Here is an 18,775-nt window from a genome sequence, read left to right on the forward strand (position 1 = left end):
GGTAAGTCACAACTATTCATTGTCCCATCTGAGTTATCAGTGACAGACAACTGGAAGTTATTATGTACTTCTTTACATTTAATCTACTAATTTCATTTCTATGCAAAATCTATTCATTTATTTGTCTTTTATTTGTTGCATTGTGTTATCATTAGGACATTAACAGGAAGCAGCTGCACTGAGATGCATAGGCTCCAGGTGGCTTTTAAAGCCACAGTAAAATATCTGATTAAGTGGATTGCATACCGTTATACTTTTTGAGATGGTTACACATGTGTGATGTGTGTATGAGTCTTGCTGTTGGAAACGCGCCACTGTCTCAGCAGCATGACACTCTTCACTCGCGATGCTGAAATCAACAGACCTGAGCTTGACATTTGAGCCATTGTTGTAATACCATAATAGATGGATTCATTAGTAACACAACACAACAGTTGTCACAGCAGCCCCTGGTAGTTTTATCTGCAGGAAGCACAATTAAGGAGATTGGTGCAGAGTTTCAGATTTATAGACACAAAATTAATAGGATCTTCATATTAAAAAAACAACAAAAAAAAAGAAATATAATCCATGTAATACAGTTTGTTAGCAAACACAAGCAGCAGATGTTTTACAGACACAGAGTTGTACTTCATTTATCCAATTTGTTTGGCATACTCAGTCAAAAGTCTACTTCAAAATATAATGAGCATGTTTCAAACAAAAACCTGCACGGGTCATGACTTTTGACTATGACTATTTATTTTATTTATATTTGATTCTAGGGCTAAAGATTTTTAAAACATATAAAAAAGATTTTTATAACAAGGGCTTTTCATCAATGTGACTTCAAAACAAGTTTTTGGAGTTGTCGTACTGCTTTTACTCCTGCTAACAGGACCAAATCTGTATGACTCTCTTTATATTCTCTAGTCTATATTAAAAATTGACAACGGAACAGCTATTCCAGTGTACATTTTTCTGGTATGATTCATTTTGGTTGAATTGCAAGGACCACTTGCCTGGTATTGTTGACGCTATGGAAACCGGATGTGACATCACCATGACTACAAGTTGTCAAGCGGTCTGTGGACCGGTGACATAGAACCATGAGAGTAGGAAAAAAAAAGTATAGTATGTAATCCAACATTTCTTAGTAACTGGAGGAGGTAGAATGCATCCGGCTGACTCTGGGAAACTAGGGTCAGTGTGACCAATGCAAAGGAGTGGGAACATGATGTCCATATTTATATACAGTCTATGTTTAACGACGTCAGTATATTCCATTGCATGCAGGGAATAATTGATGCAATGTGTTTCAATATTGTTACAACGTCACATTTAACCTTGGTTCAGTTGGTGTTCACAGAGAAGTCAGAGTTCTGACACACAATCAACACCTCATACTTGGTCATATTTTTGCAGGATATTTGGATTTCAGGAAATCTGGTCATAATCCAATTAAAATGAAAGCATCAGCAGCAAGTGTAAGCGCTGTCATTTATTGCTGCTCTGTTGTTCACGTACCAGTGTTGTGTATACAGTATGTGTACAATGTGATCGAGCAGCTATATGCTTAGAAGATGCACAGTTGGTGCCAGACGCCTCAGAACGGCCTGTTCTGCATCAGATAGACTGCTTGGTTATATAATTGCACTCTTATAAATAGTAGTCCTCTGGGGTTCATGGGTAAAGTGTGTTCTCGCTGCAAATGAACCACTCCAGGGAACGATACAACCCTCTCCAACCTGTTGATTTATTTCCGAACGGAGTGTGATTGCTGCGTTCACACCAGCCCAAACATAGTGACCCACCGTGGAAACACTTCCTGTTATGGAACAACGAACCAGATGTGAGAGCACCCTAAAAAACGTTGGCCTGGACGTTGGATGGATTTACTATTATCACATGCTTGAAAAATGCAGTCCCAGATGTACATAAAACATTACACACATTCCTTTGCACCGGGATTGTTGTTGGATTTCAGTGTCATGCTGCTATGAACCTTTTCCTCTGTGTCCATCTAAACTTTCTTCTAAAACTACTACGGTCTTTACTCTCATTTTTTATTTGACGGCAATGTAGGGAGACAGCGGGGTACTGTACTTAAATTGAACTGACTGAGGTGAGTGTAACAGTAACACGAAAGAAGAACTTTTAATGACGAGACTTTTAAACACACCAAAGGAACCCCTAATGCTCAGTGCAGGCCCATATTACTGTATTATTAAACTTAAGGATGTAAACATGAAAGTGTAATGTCCATTTCAAACGCTTGTTGTAAATCTATAATGAGTTAGATGTCTGGCCAAAGTCCCTGTTAAGCAAGCATTTCACTTATTCACTTCTTCTGCCCGGTGCTCTTTGGAGTTTCGGTGTCAGACAGATACAAGCTGAGTCAAGTATTTTGAAACCTGCTCTGGGTTCAGAAAAATTAGCAAGTTTTCTTTGAGTCGGGGAATAAACAACACCCTGGGATGAGAACACCAACAACTACAAGGGTATTTCTCAGAAATCAATGTGAAACCCACTGAACCGTGTATCAGCCAGTTAGCTTATCGCACTTCGATATGAAGATCCCTTGCTCAGTAGCTACCACAATAAACAGGACATTCTTTGCATGTATAGATTTTCTCCTGACTGTGCATTTCTGTGAGTCCTGTTCTCGTTGAGGGTAAATTCTGTTCTATTCATAGCAGTCTGCACACTACAGAGATCTACAGAGGCCATTTACTGACATTTATGTTTTCAGGAACTGGAAATCGTTTTGAAAGATACCCAAAACTCCAGCCTCATGCTTCAGTATACAAGAAGGGGTCATATATGATTTATACTCAGCAGGTAGTATTGGATATACTGTATATGTTGGAGAGAAAAATTGGAAATACAGTGTTTTACCACTTTATTCCTCACACCTACAGTCATACAGAGGGCATTGACACATTTTGTGTTAAATTATCTTCTTGTACATTTAATTTTGAGTTGTAATATTTCCTTCCTACTGCTGCTGAGAGAATACTGAAACACCTATTGTAGATATTATAATGGTGCTGTCAGATGTAGGACATTCTCCCCGTTTTACATGAAGTACCAATTCTAGGTTCTGGAGGGCCCCCAAGATAAAAAAAAAAACAACAACAAAAAAAAAAACAACACAAGAATTTTCAGGTCTCAAACAACAGCCATAATATTGTGCAAGATGTGTTTAACAGGAGGACGTCACAACCAAGCAGATCTAAATAAAGCTTCAGAATAAGCAGATCAACATCAACGCACTTTCCGGAAATCAATGCAGCACCCACTCAGCTTGTCATGAACCAATGAGCTTGTCGGGCTATAATATGAAGTTCCCTGTGTCCCGCAGCCACCACCACCACCACCACCGCCACCACAGTGCATCCAAAACACCATTTGCATTTATGGATTTCCTCCGAGCGCCCTGCATCTGTGTGTCATGCTCTCGCTTAGGGGAAATGGGATCTCTATTCATAGTCTTTATCCATTTCATCTCCACCACAGTCTTGACCCAGGGCCTTTGGAATCGGTCCCGCTCGCAGAGAAACGATTTACTGTGCGCGGGCAGGGCTGTCAGATAGCAACAGGACACACGGGCGCTTGTTCATGACTTTGTGGACACGATTAATTCAAGAAGAAGTGATAGCGGAGGAGGGAAGGGATTGTAATGAATTTACAAGTTCAAAAAAAAAAAAAAAGAAGGTAGATTTGCATTAAACTGACACAGAAATTTGCACTGAATGTAATATGCAAATATCAGTTTAAATATCCTATAAATATGATGATTTAAGCTTTTTGGATTTCTGCTGGTTTACCTCTGTGTTTTCTTGACAGCTGGCCAGGGTAATTCTGCATTTTATTTGGGCCGGTATTAAAATAATATGGAGCTAATGTTTTATGCTATTTAACAGCTGATTCAAAGTTAATCAAGGGTGATTCATTTGCAGCTCAGTGTGCAGACTCAGACATCAAGCAGCCTGTTCCCAATGACTTTCGTTTATAAACTACAGAGTTGTTCTTGAAATACTTCATTAACTGGCAATTGTGATTTTGTCCTTTATTTAATCATGCTCACTGTAAATTCTTGATTTCTATTGGTTGGAAGTTGTGAAGTTTCTTTTATTTATTTTTTCTTAACACGGTAAAATAACTGGACACTTGTGGGTTCGTATGTAATGACTGAATTAAAGAATAGGGACAGCCACAGTGGCATTTACCTTAGAAACTGGGGTTACTTGTGTAACCACTGAAAACAACAATAAAACTTTGTGCTATTTTATGAAGTTATTTTTCTTTATTTTCACATGGGTGCTTTTGGAAAGGTTATAAAACTAAACTAAGAGAAATTCGTTGAAGCCTTTTATCATTATGGAACATGCTATAACATATGTGTGGCTTATTCATCAGTCGTACTCTCAGTCTGTTCTTGAGTCTGACACCAGAGGTTATTATGTTCTGTTTTGTTAGCGGTAGACTACACAATGTTGCCATGGATAGTGATGGGCCTGATAACTGGATCATTCAAGGATCCGGTAGCTGGTCTTTGGCACTGGTATCCTGAATGCTGTGATTGGTCGGAGTCAAAAACGGTCATGTCGGTCAAGTCATGGGAAAAGTTTATAGTTGTTTTTGATAGTGTTGTATTGACTGTGTTCACAAGAACCCATATGTAAGGCTAGGTTAATATTTTAGCAGTTGTGTTTTCAGAAATAGTGACTGAAAGTGGACTGAAAGTTAATATGCTGTGATTTAGTTTGTCACCACCATGCATTTCCTACATCAAGTTACCCCGCTTTTAGTTTGTAAAACAATCTTTCTGTGATGGCAACAATTGGCGTAGCAGCGGTATTCTCATAAATTGCAGTTGATGTTACCGCTCTATTGGATTGAGATCTGGTGACTGTGGAGGCCGTTGGAGTACAGTGACATGGTGCATTATCCTGCTGGAAGTAGCCGTCAGAAGATGGTTCACTGTGGTCATAAAGGGACGGACATGGTCAGCAACAATACTCGGGTAGGCTGTGGCATTTACACCATGCTCAGTTTGTACAAAGGGGCCCAAAGTGTGACAAGAAAATATCCCCCACACCATCACACCACCACCAGCCTGAACCGTTGATACAAGGCAGGATGGATCCATACTTTCATGTTGTTTACGTCAAATTCTGTCCCTGCCATCTGAATGCCACAGCTGAAATCGAGACTCGTCAGACCAGGCAACGTTTTTCCAATCTTATACTGTCCAGTGTTGGGGAGCCTGTGTGAACTGTAGTGTCAGTTTCCTGTTCTGAGCTGACAGGAGTGGCACCCTGTGTGGTCTTCTGCTGCTGTAGCCCATCTTCTTCAAGGTTGGAAGTGTTGTGTGTTCAGAGATGGTATTCTACATTCCCTGGTTGTAACCAGTGGTTATTTGAGTTACTGTTGCCTTTCTATCATCTCCAACCAGTCTGCCCATTCTCCTCTGTCCTCTCACGTCTACAAGGCATTTTCGTCCACACAACTGTCGCTCACTGGATATTTTCTCTTTTTTGTACCATTCTCTGTAAACCCTAGGGATGGTTGTGTGTGAAAATCCCAGTATATCAGCAGTTTCTGAAATAGTCAGACCAGCCCGTCTGGCACCAACAACCATACTACGTTCAAAGTCATTTATTACCCCTTTCCTCTCCATTCTGATCCTCACTTTGAGAGAGAAAAGTGGAGGAGGAGAAGTAGATTGGGAAGGAGTAGTGCAAAGAAGAAGAAGAAGGGGGAGTAAGAAGAGGACAGGTAGGACGAGGGGGAGAATGAGGAAAAACAGAAAAGAACAGTTTGGGTGAAAGAGGAGGAAGAAGGGAGGAGAAGTACATGAGGAAGGAGGGACAGGAGGAAGAGTAGAAAAAGGAGAAGGCAAAAGGGAAGAGACGATGAGGAGTCAGATGATAAGAAGAAGGAGGAGAACAAAGAAGAAAATGCAGAAAAGACATTAACAGAAAGGCTTCAATACAATCGGCACCCTTTCCTAAACAGCAGGTGGCAGCAATGAGCCGGGATGGCACTTATTTTTCTAAAAAGAGTTCAGGTTGTTCATTAACAGTTTTCTATTATTTTTCCCTAATGTACTTGTGCTTCTTTTCACTAAAACAAAGGGAAATTACAGATCAAACTCAACTAAAATGAGTTTGACACCCCTGATCTAATCAGACAACAAAAGGTAGCATCATTTCAGGTCCTCATCGTCAGTGAGAGTGCTAATTGTTTTTTACGGCCGTTACACCATGGTGAATGGACACAGGTCACTAACAGGTGGACCTACAGCCAAAACAAAAGGTTATGGTTTAAAACGGGGCTCTTCTATTTTAAGTTCGGCCATTCCACACGATAACACTCAGCCAATGAAGTCTGTGCAGTCCAGGCGGTAAATGTTGCAACTCTACAGACAGATGAGAGAGTGAGAGGCAGGTTACACATGAAAGAAAGCAGAAAGAAAAAGAAAGACAGTGATACATGTAGACAAAACAAAAGGGAGAGAAACAGATAAGAGTTAGGTACTGAGATTTACTGTCGATAAAAGTAGCTGAGACAAAGTTAAGCACTTTATTTGCATATCCACAATTTCCACATTTTATTGATTTTGTCTTATTTTGAAAGGGAACTCACTTTTTATGTATGTTTGTGCATATATTGTGCATATCTGCAGTCAAATATGTTCAGTTCTTTGTTATGGGACAATAAATATTGTCAGGTATTGAGCACATGCAGATGTTAACACAACTACTAACTGGACCTCTTTAAAATTCCGGCAAATTTCCCCAGTTAAAGGTGTGAGCGGCCTATCAAAACAGAATAACCGAATGAATAAAGAACGAATCCAAGAATAACCGCACAAGTAACAACCTGAAGTCACCAGACAATACAACACAAGCTCACTCCTGTCCAGACAGCACGACAGCTGCCCGAACGACCCTCTTGGCAACTGGCTGCGCCTGCTCCCTCAGCCTTTATGCACTCACGCTTGATGAGCGAGTGGCATCAGGTGCAGCGCAGCACCTGAAAGCATGCCTTGGCACATAATGCTGATCACGGATGTATTTCCTCTGTGGCAGTAAAGCATGTTACATGAGCCTTCAGGAACTCATGCGGGTTAAACTGGGCTAATGCTACGCTTTCACTGCTGACTACGAACAGACTGGAACAAGCAACGCGAGGGCTCCCTGTAGATGCAGGTGTCGACGCTGTTCTCGAAATGAATATCTCACGGTGTGAGTGTGGGTTTTTTTTTAAAACATAACACATTTTATTCAGAACAGCACTATAATTTCAAACAGCTTTTTAGGGAAGATGTACGTATTCAGGCAGAAGCGCTTTTCAGTTTTAGCCGAGGCTCGTCGTCACTTTTATTGCTCGAGTTTCTGCTAATAACGCACCGAAAATCAATCCGAGCCGTTGTGTAGCCGGTTAATATTCTCTCCGCTGTTGGTTTGAAGATTGTTAATAACGTCAGTCCGCATTCATGAGCACACCATGTCTCTGCAGTTACAACGCTACTGGTGAGTCTTGCATCAGATCACTTAGTTGTAACATCTCAGTTAGGCTTTCACCTTTTTTACCCTTTATCTCATGACTTCAAAAAATATATATAAAAAATAAATAAAAACCAAGCAACTCTCTCGGGAAAAATCTGTCTACCTTAGAACACCTTATAATACATATATTTTTAACAGCTTGAGAACAAAAGCAGCCTCAACTCTTGCAACTAGTCATGCTTCATTTTGGAGGCCTAAACCAAAATAGCTAAATAACACCCACACTAAATTTAAGATTAACAACATATTCCTACTCAGGTACAGGTGTAATAGTCAAACGAAACTTCAGTGTGTGTCATATTCTCAGTGCTCAGCTGCTCCCACTTATCCAGTAGCTGTCAGGGTGGGGAACAAAACACTGCCTGATCGCTGGGTAAACAGCCGCGCTGAAACAGTTTTTAGGTCAGAAAAGTGGCAGCAAATCGCAGGAAAAAGGATTCCTGAGTTTCCAGTCTCTGAGATTGTTTTCAAAAATGAAATAAATCATCAGCATGCCTCCTTTTGTGATGGATGCAACTTTAAAATAAATGAGCGGATATCCCGAGGTGTCGAGCGGAAATATAGGACAGGTGTGTCTGCCAGCGCCTGATTGAAGCATCTCCCGGCACAGAGCGTTTGACGGACGCGAGCAGCGTGAACAGATGCGTGTTCTAAAACCTTAAACAGAAGCGATTTACCGCTTGATGTGCTGACGCGCCACGTGCCGTTTGAACTTAGCGCTGGTGCAGATTCGGAGGAAGTGTGGAAGAGGCTGTAATTTCATGCAATTACTCGGCACATGCGAGTTTGTCTAGCTGCGACGGGGAGATGTGGGGGGGAGAAAAAGAGGTGTCCTCGACCAAATTGGTGTCAGGTATTAATTTGACTCCGCGGCACACTTTTACTCTGAAGTGCATTCGTGACCAATTGCAAAGTGCAGCATTTGGAACCCATCAACGATTTGCCACTGTGAGTTCCTTTCTCTTTTGGAATTAAAACCCTGCTCGCACGAGGGAACTTGACTGTCTATAAAGTGTGTGTCGGAGTAGTGTTGCAGAGTGGGGGGAGGGGGGAGGTGGGGTGTGGCGTGGTGGATCTCGTCAATGCAAATCACTCCCTGCCTGCCATCTAGCTCCAGCTGGCGTGATGCTCTGGCATATTGGCAAGTGAGGCGGGCGGGTCGATAAGGATTTTAACCGCATCTTAAAATGGGTAATGGTGGCCTTTATGTGTGTCATTGTCACTTACCCAAAAGTCACGGCTCCTAAGCGCCACCATCCATCACCTGCCTGCCTGCCACATGCCTCTTTCTGCCTAACTGATTCACTTAAGCTCTGTTTGTTTGTTTGCTCTCAAAGTCACTTTCATTTATGATCGAGCTGGGCGCGGGCTGTGGCTGCACGCAGCGCCGTACGGCGCGCCGATAGACACACAGGGGTGTGGAGCTCGCTCCGAAACAGCTCACCCAAACTGTCATATTGGATATTACGCTTGTGTGGAGCTATTTTGGTCATTCTCTTCACAGCAAAAAGGTAAAAAAATAAAAATAAAAAAAAAGTCTCAATCTGAACTTTGCAGTGAATTTACGAGAAAGGTCTCAACCATTAAATAATAATAATAATAATAATAATGATAAACAATTTTAACACCAAAAAGGTGTTTTAGAGAAAGGGGAGGGGAAATAAGGGTACATCTAAGAGAGAGTGAGCCACAAACACTTGTTTTATTCCTAACCGCAAACGTTAAAAAAATAAATAAAAACAAATTGATCTGTCTGACGTCAACATTAAACTGTAAGGTCAGGCCTTTTTGGAATGAATTCATGCTGTTGGTCCTCGATCAAGAAAAAAAAAGGGTCTGTTTGGGTTCTTTGCCTTCTAGATGAGACACAGCGTGCGCCGTCAATGCCAAACAGCTGCCCTTGAAAGTATGCAGAGTGTGCCTCACCTTTACGACAGTGACACGACTCTGTGTTTTCACTGCATTATAGTGTAAGAGAACAAACTCCGTTATGTCCATTGATAACTAATGTTAATATTCAGAGTTTCAATTGACATACGCAGGCTCATTAGATTATTTTAACCAATGATTTAGCAAGCTTCCCAGCAGTATTAAAATAGTGTCATAAAGTATTAAATGTTTAAAATCCCCATGTCAAACCATTGTGTGCTGTACTTTTTATGCCAGTCTAAATATAACTGACTGATGTGTATGCAAATATGGAAAAAGAAATACTTGGTATTGAATGTGGAAAATGAGACTGCCAACCCACTGTCCAACCTCCAAAATAAAATATGAAGCCCTTGCAGAAGAGCCAAAAAGTAGCAGGTCCTCCTGTGGCCACTTGGCTCCAAAACCAAGTCAATCCCGCTAGACCTCAGAAATAAACAAGTTTGTAGCCTGCCACAAACAAAGAAAAAAGAAAAAGTTTTGGTCATTATAGCTACTTTTCCCGTTCATTAGTAAATCACACGTTTGAACTGTGCCACCACACTGAGCTTCAGTGGCTCTCTTTGGGAATCCCATGGGTGAGGTCACAGAGGGTTTGTCCTTCTTTGTGTACAGCCAGTGTCTACTTGCACGCTGTACTATTGCAGGGCATTGGTGCAACAGCGTGTTACAGAAATAGAAATTAATAAATAGGAACTGCATAGGACACACTGTCCGACGAGGTTTAATGTGGCTATGCGTTAGCTGCCTGTACTATCTGTGCTGCATATACTGTATATACTGTGCTGCTTTCGATGCGAGGCAAAGGAGAGGCAGCTTCTTCTCTTTCCTGCAGGTGCTCCGAGGATAGTGCTCATAGTGGCAGGAAAACAATCATTAGTTTGCCAGAAAAGCACGGCTTGTTAAAATGTGATCGATTGTCACTGTAAATGCTCTAAGTAGTAAACAGTATATATACACGTGCATTATATTTCTGATTTGTGTTTAACATGTGTGTTAACATAGCAGATCAAGTAGACCTATTCACTGTGGCCCCTGGACGATCTGAGGCTCAATCAAACATTTTACACGCTGCTTTGAAACCAGGATCCACGATGGTGCCACTGCGGGATTCACAGTGGAGGGAAAGACAACTGCATGTTGGATTATATGAGGCTGGAGCCGGGGCGGAGGATAGTGTGCTTACTGCAGCAATGCCACAGGGGAGCTCCAGCTAAGCCGCGGCGGAGAAATTGGACCCTTGTAAAGTGCTACCACTGTAAATGTAAAATTGCGTGGTGCTTAGAGAGTTTAGCTGGAGTGTTACTGTGTTTGCTGGTGTACACGGTTCACATGGCTTTGCACAGGCGCACCATGTTATTAAATGTGTCGCATGAGCGTGGCTCATCGCCGTCATCCTTCTCACTGGATGTCATTATTTGACTTGAAAGCGCGACACATGTTGGGCAGCTGCGCGCGGCCTTTCAGGATGGAGGGGCCTTGATTAAAAATAGTTAGCATGAAATATACTTCATTAGAGCGTCATTCCCAGTGTACCGGGAGGATGTTGGCAGAGCCATTTCATCTCCTTGTATATTTACAAAGCTTTGGCAAGCGTCCCATTCATTTTTGTGGCTAACTGGCAAAGATGCTGAGTTGCCCTGAGCAACAGCGAGGAGCGACGGAGAACGGCTGGCACACTGGAGTCGGGGAAGAAATGCTCGTTAAGCTGAGCTACGTTGTCACGGCTAATTAAATACCCACTCATTTTTGAAGTTTGTTTTTCCTCAGTGCTCCCCGTCCGACCCTTTCTGTCATGAGGACGCCGTGGGAATGAGAGGTGGACACGCAGGGTCACTACTGCCTCTCTCTTTAGTTTGACTGATGTGTGTGATTAACTGGCATTGCCGTCGGACTTTCTCAGGTCGGTCCGGAGCCTCAGAAGGGGGCGGGGCCGCCACACAAAGCTTTTATGTCTGGTCCGAATATTATGATTGAAAGCTTAAAGGCCTGTTTTCAACAAGCACATGTGAACTCCAAAAAAACAAAACAAAAAAAACAATGAAGACACCCACAGTGCCAAACCACCCAATGCTTTTTTTTTGTGGGATATTAACAGCTTGGCAAACACTAAGTTCACTTGTTTCTGAGCCAGTGCGACGTGGAGGAGAAGAAAAAGGGAAACAAGACGAAAACGGAGGCATCGCGCTGGAACGGTGGAGGACGCAGTCACCTCGCGTCCAGCCTGCTGCCGGAGAGGACTTCATTGAGTATTTTGTTTTCATCTAATACAGGGCACCGTCAGTATTACTCAAGAGGCGTAGTGTGTGTGTGTGTGTGTGCATGGGGAAACAAGCACCTGAGTATGAAAGAGAGTAGGATTTCTAAGCGTGTGTGTGTGCGCTTCTGGGTGCTTGTTATATGGCACTCTCATTTACATATAAAGCAGCAGGCCCTCAGGAGGTAAGTGGACTTTAACAGTGAGATAGTCCTGCTATTTATTGCTTTTCATGCAGCAGTGAGTACTTGAGAGCTGCAACTTTCTTGAACGTGGCAGTGAAATCCATATACAAATGACCAACAGCCCTTGCTGTTTTCAAGTAAGTGCCTCAGCGTTCTGAAAGAGAAAGCAAAGGGGGCTGTTAGACATGCCGTTCACCAAATAACTATAAGCTGCGTCCCTGCTTGCTACACAGGCGACGCTGTCCATGATCGCATGTGGAGGAATGCTGAAATGACGAGCGGCAAAGTTTGTCCCCCGAACTTTGCTTCAGATTTTATGAAAACTTCGACATTTGACAATCTAGTTGATTTGATTTTTAATCCCGTAAAAAGCTATTGACGGAGAGGCCCACCCACACAATAAACTAACACCAAATTGTCATCCTGTCAACAAAATAAGTCAGTTTGCATTTTCGGAGGATGATGATACAATCCATCAACGTCAGGCTAATCTGAATTGGAAATTATACCGCAAACCCCCCGAATAAACTAGTGTTTTTGTCTGGTCCAGTCAGCAGCGTGGAAGATTTATAGCTGTGTCATTATTCTAAACATAATCTTAGTTCTGCTGTGTGATTTAGCTGTGATTTATAGTCATTCTATTTACTTGTAAACCATGGCAGGGACTGACAGAAAAGGACAACCTCATATGCTAACAGCCGCTGTACTGCTGATATGAAAATACAGCTGGAAGCTTTGAGCTATGCAACGATGTCATCCTGCTCTACAGCTGCAGCCCTGTCATCAGCACCCGGCTCTGCAATGCTGATTACATGGAAACATTTACATCATCGCACAGAAACCCACAATGATACCACTGCCCTAATCACCCCTCTTATGTCATTATTATGCATATCATCATCATCATAATTAGTTTTCATTCTTTCAACACCGCCGTCATCATCATCATACATTTTCCATACAGCACGCAAGACCCTTGAACTGTGGGAAATGGTACTGAGAGTGGTAGAAGAAGTCTCAGACCAGCTCAGGTCAGAGGGAAAGCCCAACTGTGAAAATACATTTTTACGACTTAGTTTAGAAGTGATGAAATGTGGCCAACCTGAATGAACCCGGTGTTGTATGCATTAAAATCCCCAAGCCAAATTTGCGATTTTCAAAAGGAACTCAAGTGGTAATATCAGCCAAGAAAACTTTTTCAGCCCAAGGACCCCAAACTGAAGGAGATATTAAGAAGGGACTCTCTTATCTATTATTATGTGTTCCACATTAAAATCGGCCTAGTAAAAAATCAAAATAAAATATGTTGGATCCATGTTAATGTGTATTTAAAGAAATTTTAATTTGTGTAGGGAAATTTTACGACCTCCCTACAGTACCTCCCTGGACCTCTATTAGTATTTAAGTTACTATCCAACTATGCTATTAGCATCAGCAACATGCCTCAACTGTAAAATCTGATAATTTCTTCTTACAAGGCTGCTACTAGCCCAGCATAGCCCGATTCTATACATCAGAATTATGAGCCTGGTAACACGCCATTTGGATTTGATTTCACATGGCATGTTTCAACTGATACGGATACAAGAAACAAAAAAAGCATCTGCGCATAATTGGACAGTCCTACGACCAATCAGAGTCATTTGGTTGTAAATTGATTTACCTTAATGGCGATATATTCAATATGTTCAGTTAGTTCACATAATTTTACATGGGATTCAGTATTTAAGGGTGTTAACACATAAGCATTGCTAGCATTACCTTAGCCTTTGACACTTTCTTCTAATGCGTATGTTGGCTGTTTTTTATACCAGCTTAAATACAAGTAGATAGATACTGCTGTTTCCTGAAATAGCAATTAGCTAACGTGATGCTAATGATAAAGAATTTGCCTCTAGTCCCTTCGATTCTTTAGATTTATCTTGCTGTTTGCTATAGTTTCTAATGCATTTTAATGTGAATGTGTTTGCCTGTTTCTCTTTGTATATCAGGGAAATATTTTCATTTCCTCAGGTTTCTTATTGATTGATGGAAAACCTTCAGTATTTATTCCTTCTCCTTGAGTCCAATCAGTCTTCCAAGTGACCTGGAACAGTTCTAATGTAAGATTTATCAATTCACCATGCAGTATGGTTCATTTCCAATATGTCTTTCCTGTTTTGCACATTCCTTACTCACATTTGTCTGAACTGTGCCAGGTTAATTTATTTCTTCTCTGTTATGGTTTTACATAGATAATATATTGTTCATATTTCGCCTTTCAGGGTGCCTGTGTAAATTTCTCCTATATAACCTCTCTGGTAGTACAGTTCATCATGTAAAAGGCAAAGACGTCAGCAGATCATTACTTTCATAACAACAGCAGATAGATGGAGATGACCCTGGAGCCTGAAGCCCTATTGTGAGAAGCCTCGAAGGCCCCTCTTCTTATTAAGGCTGGGCTTTGGGGAGCCATGGTGGCCATTGACTAAGGGGGAGTCACTCAACCAGATTAGCCTTTAGCCTTGGATGAGTACTCTCTGTACCTTTGACTAGTTATTGCTTCCTGCTGTGCAGATCATGCATCTATGCTATCGATTGGCCTTGCCTGCTCCACAGCTCTAATTGTGCGGGCCTCGCATTTCGCAGACAGTAATAGGTTACACAGAAGAATAAAGATGCAGTCGCCGGATATTGATCACGAGGAATCCACACCTCTAGCAAAATTAATGAGACAATGCATATGGATCAATACTGCTTTCCCCCCACTTGGCAAAAGATTTTTTTTTCTTGTCCCACCTTTTTCTCCCTGCGAGCCGCCGCTGCAATCCGAGGAAAAGTGCTGATTTGGACTCATCTTTACAAAAGCATCTCATTAAAGTTCATCATGGAGTATCAATTGTAAAACCGCCAGGAATCTCATTATGGATTAGGAGCTCGCCTCACTTGTTTAAGTGTCACTGAGACAGACGCTTGGTTGGACGCTCACTGGGAATGTGTTGTGCTGTAAATAAGTATAGCTGCAATCGCATCCTGTTTGCTACATCGAATCTGATGATCCAATATGGGAAGACACACTCGGACCACATCCTGTATCCGCACTTGCATTGCAAGACAGAAATATGTACCCAATAAGAGATTGTTCGTCGAGCACCACAGAAGATTAATGGACTAATAACGACACGGCGTACAGTATGTTGTGACTATCGCAGCCTTTGAACCCACGAAAACTCATCCCATTTGTCAAACATGAGACCAGCCCACATGGATGTTACAGCAGACGCAAATCGATTCTCGAGTCTCATAATTAGCGCGCCTGAAAGACGTATCGCTGCAATGCGAATGCGGTTTTGTGCCTGACTCTGTGTGTGGAGATAATTATGACGGGGATTCTTAGAAGCTACGGGGCGGCCAAGTGCTCACACGTGTAATTACTCACACTCGATGCAGTGCCCCATCCCCTGTGGTGAGACCCAGTGCAGGGGTTTCAAGCATCCCGCTGCCTGTTTTCTCTCCGCGTGCTTACCAACAGAAAAGAATCATTCCATCATTGTCTCCTTTAATCTCTCAGATGCACACGTACTTACGCACACAGAAGATGACCACTTTGCTTGTGAAGCGTGTCCTTGTGAACGCTTGCTAGGTTTTTCATAATAGAGAATTGAGAAAAGGTGAGCTTTCCACAGCAGCCTGTTAGGAGTAGAAAAAAGTATTGGAAAAAAGAGAAAAGCTACTTATATTTTCCTGAATTTGGAAATTCTGCATTTTTTTGTGGCTGTGCAGATTCAGCTTTCATGAAAACCGTGAAGAGAACACACACACACACAGTGCTAGCATGATGAACGGCCTTATTTCCTGTAGCCTGGGCGCCTCCAGCAATGTTAAAAAAAAAGAGAGAGAGAGAGAAGGCCTAAAACCATGCAGCATATTTGATATGCAGCTGTCTCTCAGCACTCAGCCGACTAAAGTGTTTTTTTTTTCCCCCCGATTGAGACATTTAACCAAGATTAGGTCATTCCTCTCATTTGCACATTTAGAGAAGGTCACGCAAGCTTTCAGATTACCACTTTATTCTGGTCTAAGCAGGAGAAATATCCAAACACTACAGGTTATACAAAGCACCACTTCTGACAGGCTTTTAACACATACGAGAAATCCTTGCTGCCCTTCACTGATTGCATGTGGAAAATTGGAAATGATTTTGAGCTGTCTCTGCTTGTTCTGAATGTACGTCGCACATGACCAAATATATACACTTGTTCTGTTTGAAGCCTTCCTTTTAATGCTCGAGGAAGACTCTGAAGACTCTTGAACCCCAAGGACTATGAATATGAGGCAACTATAAAGGCAAAACAAATCAAACAAATTGACCGACTTTGCTCTCGAGCCACTTTCACATTCTTTAGCCTTCCCCAAAGTCTAAGAAAACCAATCTATTGCTCGTTGTAAAAGTGAAATCAAGCTACACTACTTTGTTGACTATCGCACATGAGTGCGTATGTATGTAACTGCTTTAATTGCAGCTATTTTTAGGCAATTTCGTCATCACTTTGCTAAATTGCTGCCAGTGATTGGTTGAACTTGGTGCTGATTTTTACAACTGTAAGGTCTGAAGGAACTAAGGACTATTGTCTAATGTTTACAGACTTTTTTTTAAACATGCAAATACTATCCAGGCTGATGGATCTCTATGGTATGGGCAATGCGTCCCCCCCCAGTTCGGTTGGCTTGGTTTTGGGTCGGGCGAGGAGGTGGGCAGAGAAGGGCTGGAGGCTACAGGAGGGGGCGTGGGGCTGAAACTGATCTGTGAGGTAGGGAGGGGCCTGGTGATGGAGAGCTTTGTGGGTGAGGAGGAGGAGGATCTTGAAAGTTATTCTGTGATTTACAGGGAGCCAGAGGATGGGGGTGATGCGGTCACGTGAGCGGGTGTGGGTGAGGAGATGGGTGGTGTTTTGGATGATCTGAAGTTTATTGAGGAGCTTGGAGGGCAAACCACAGAGGAGACTATTGCAGGAGTCCAGTCTGGAGGTGATGAAAGCATGGAGGAAGGCTGTTTTTCTGAGCTGTTTGATGTGTTGTTCAAGGCTGAGATGGGCATCGAAGATGAATCTGAGGTTCCGGGTGTCGGAGGAGGGAGTCAGGGATAAATTTCCAACGGTGAGACAGAAGTGTTGGGTGGCCTGTTTGAGGGGGGTGATAGATTTTGTGGAGATTTGATGGAGATGTATAGTTGAATGTCGCCAGCATAGCAGTGAAATTTGAGGCTGTAGCGACAGATTTTGCAGAACGTAAGGATGTAGATGATCAACGGGAGGGGGCCAAGCATCGAGCCCTGGGGGACACCTAGTGCCAGGAGAGCAGTTGATGAGGAGTGGTTAAATTGTTGTCAGTATTGTGTATTAAGTATTGTGTATAATAGTAAGCAAGCTGTCCAACCCAAATGCCTCTGGTGGGATTAATAAAGTTGTCTGAATCTTATTGCTAGGGTGAGAGGAAAGCCTTAACTCTAAAAACTAAAAATAACATTTTCTTTTAGCTACTTTGGTTATGTATTTGCTGAGTTAAAATATCTTACACAGCACATTTCTTAATAATCTCACCTGCACACAAGCAATTTGCATCTTTGTGTTTGTAGCTTTTTCATTTAAATTTTATTTATTTATATCCTCTCCTGTGTTTTACCCTCATGAAAACGCACAGATTCAAACGAAGAGAACACAAGCACAATTACGACTGCTGGAACAAAGAGCAGGAAAAAAACAACATATTAAGCACTATTTTTATCATAGTGCATTCTCTTTTCAGAGAGCTGTTTCCAGAGTTTAATAACTGACTTGCTCACACCGTGACGGTAAAGCAGTTTAAGGTGGAGCAACCTGCTTTTCTTTTTTTTCTTTTTTTCTTTGTCCACGATCTGTAACAAGCGGTTAAAGTTGCTTTCGGCAGTGCACAATAAAATCTGGCCTCATGTTTCATCTTTAGGGTTCGGGTGGTTTTTACTGCCCTCCTGGGCGCTTAATGCGAAGACGAAAAAAAAATGGTCACCAACAGGGTGGCGTTATCAATGGTGCTGACATTTGCGGTTACACCTTACAAGCACTTGGAAATATCAGTTTTCTGTCCGTGGAGGCTTCACTCGCTCTGCTTCTCTCTGCTTGTCTATCTTTAAACGTCACGTACAGTAGGAGCACACAGCCTCCTCTAGCCATCCTAAACTATTATTTACCTGTCTTCCTGCATGCATTTTGAGATGCATCGAAGAGAGAGAGAGAGCCAGCTCTATTAAGTATGAGCATGGCACTTTTAAAAAAGGATCCGCAGGGAAAGATGGTGATACTTGCTGCTCTCAACCTGCCCACCGTGTCCTCCCACGGTGCTGGTGATTAATGATGTCAGACATATCAGGGGGGCTCTTATCAGACACGGACGCTCCCACCAAACAAAGCCAGGGTTAGAAGCTCACTGTTTAACTGATGAAGTGGGACTGATGGCGGGGGCAAGCAGAGAGCTGCCGTGAATGCTAATGACCTCTGGCATCGACTGTTAGGTGAGCACCCAGGAACATTAACTATTTGTCTCCTCGGCTCGAAGCTAGCCATCACAGCGATGTGTATCATCATGTCTGAACGCAGATGTTGCTGGAATACGCCGTCGGAACAAACATTCTGATCCTTTAGATAAGCAATAATGCGACAATGAAAAATAATCCACTGTAAGTAAAACATTTCTTAAACTACAAAAAATGTGCATACTGGCAAAATGTATTAACTAGCGGAAACGGACTGGATGCTCTTTATCACACTTGCTGCACTTCCATTACCCCTAGAAATGTGCAAAACCTAAATATTGCAATAAAAAACGACCCA

This window comes from Mugil cephalus, chromosome 21, assembly GCF_022458985.1.
Source record: "Mugil cephalus isolate CIBA_MC_2020 chromosome 21, CIBA_Mcephalus_1.1, whole genome shotgun sequence".
NCBI classification, from domain to species: Eukaryota; Metazoa; Chordata; class Actinopteri; order Mugiliformes; family Mugilidae; genus Mugil; species Mugil cephalus.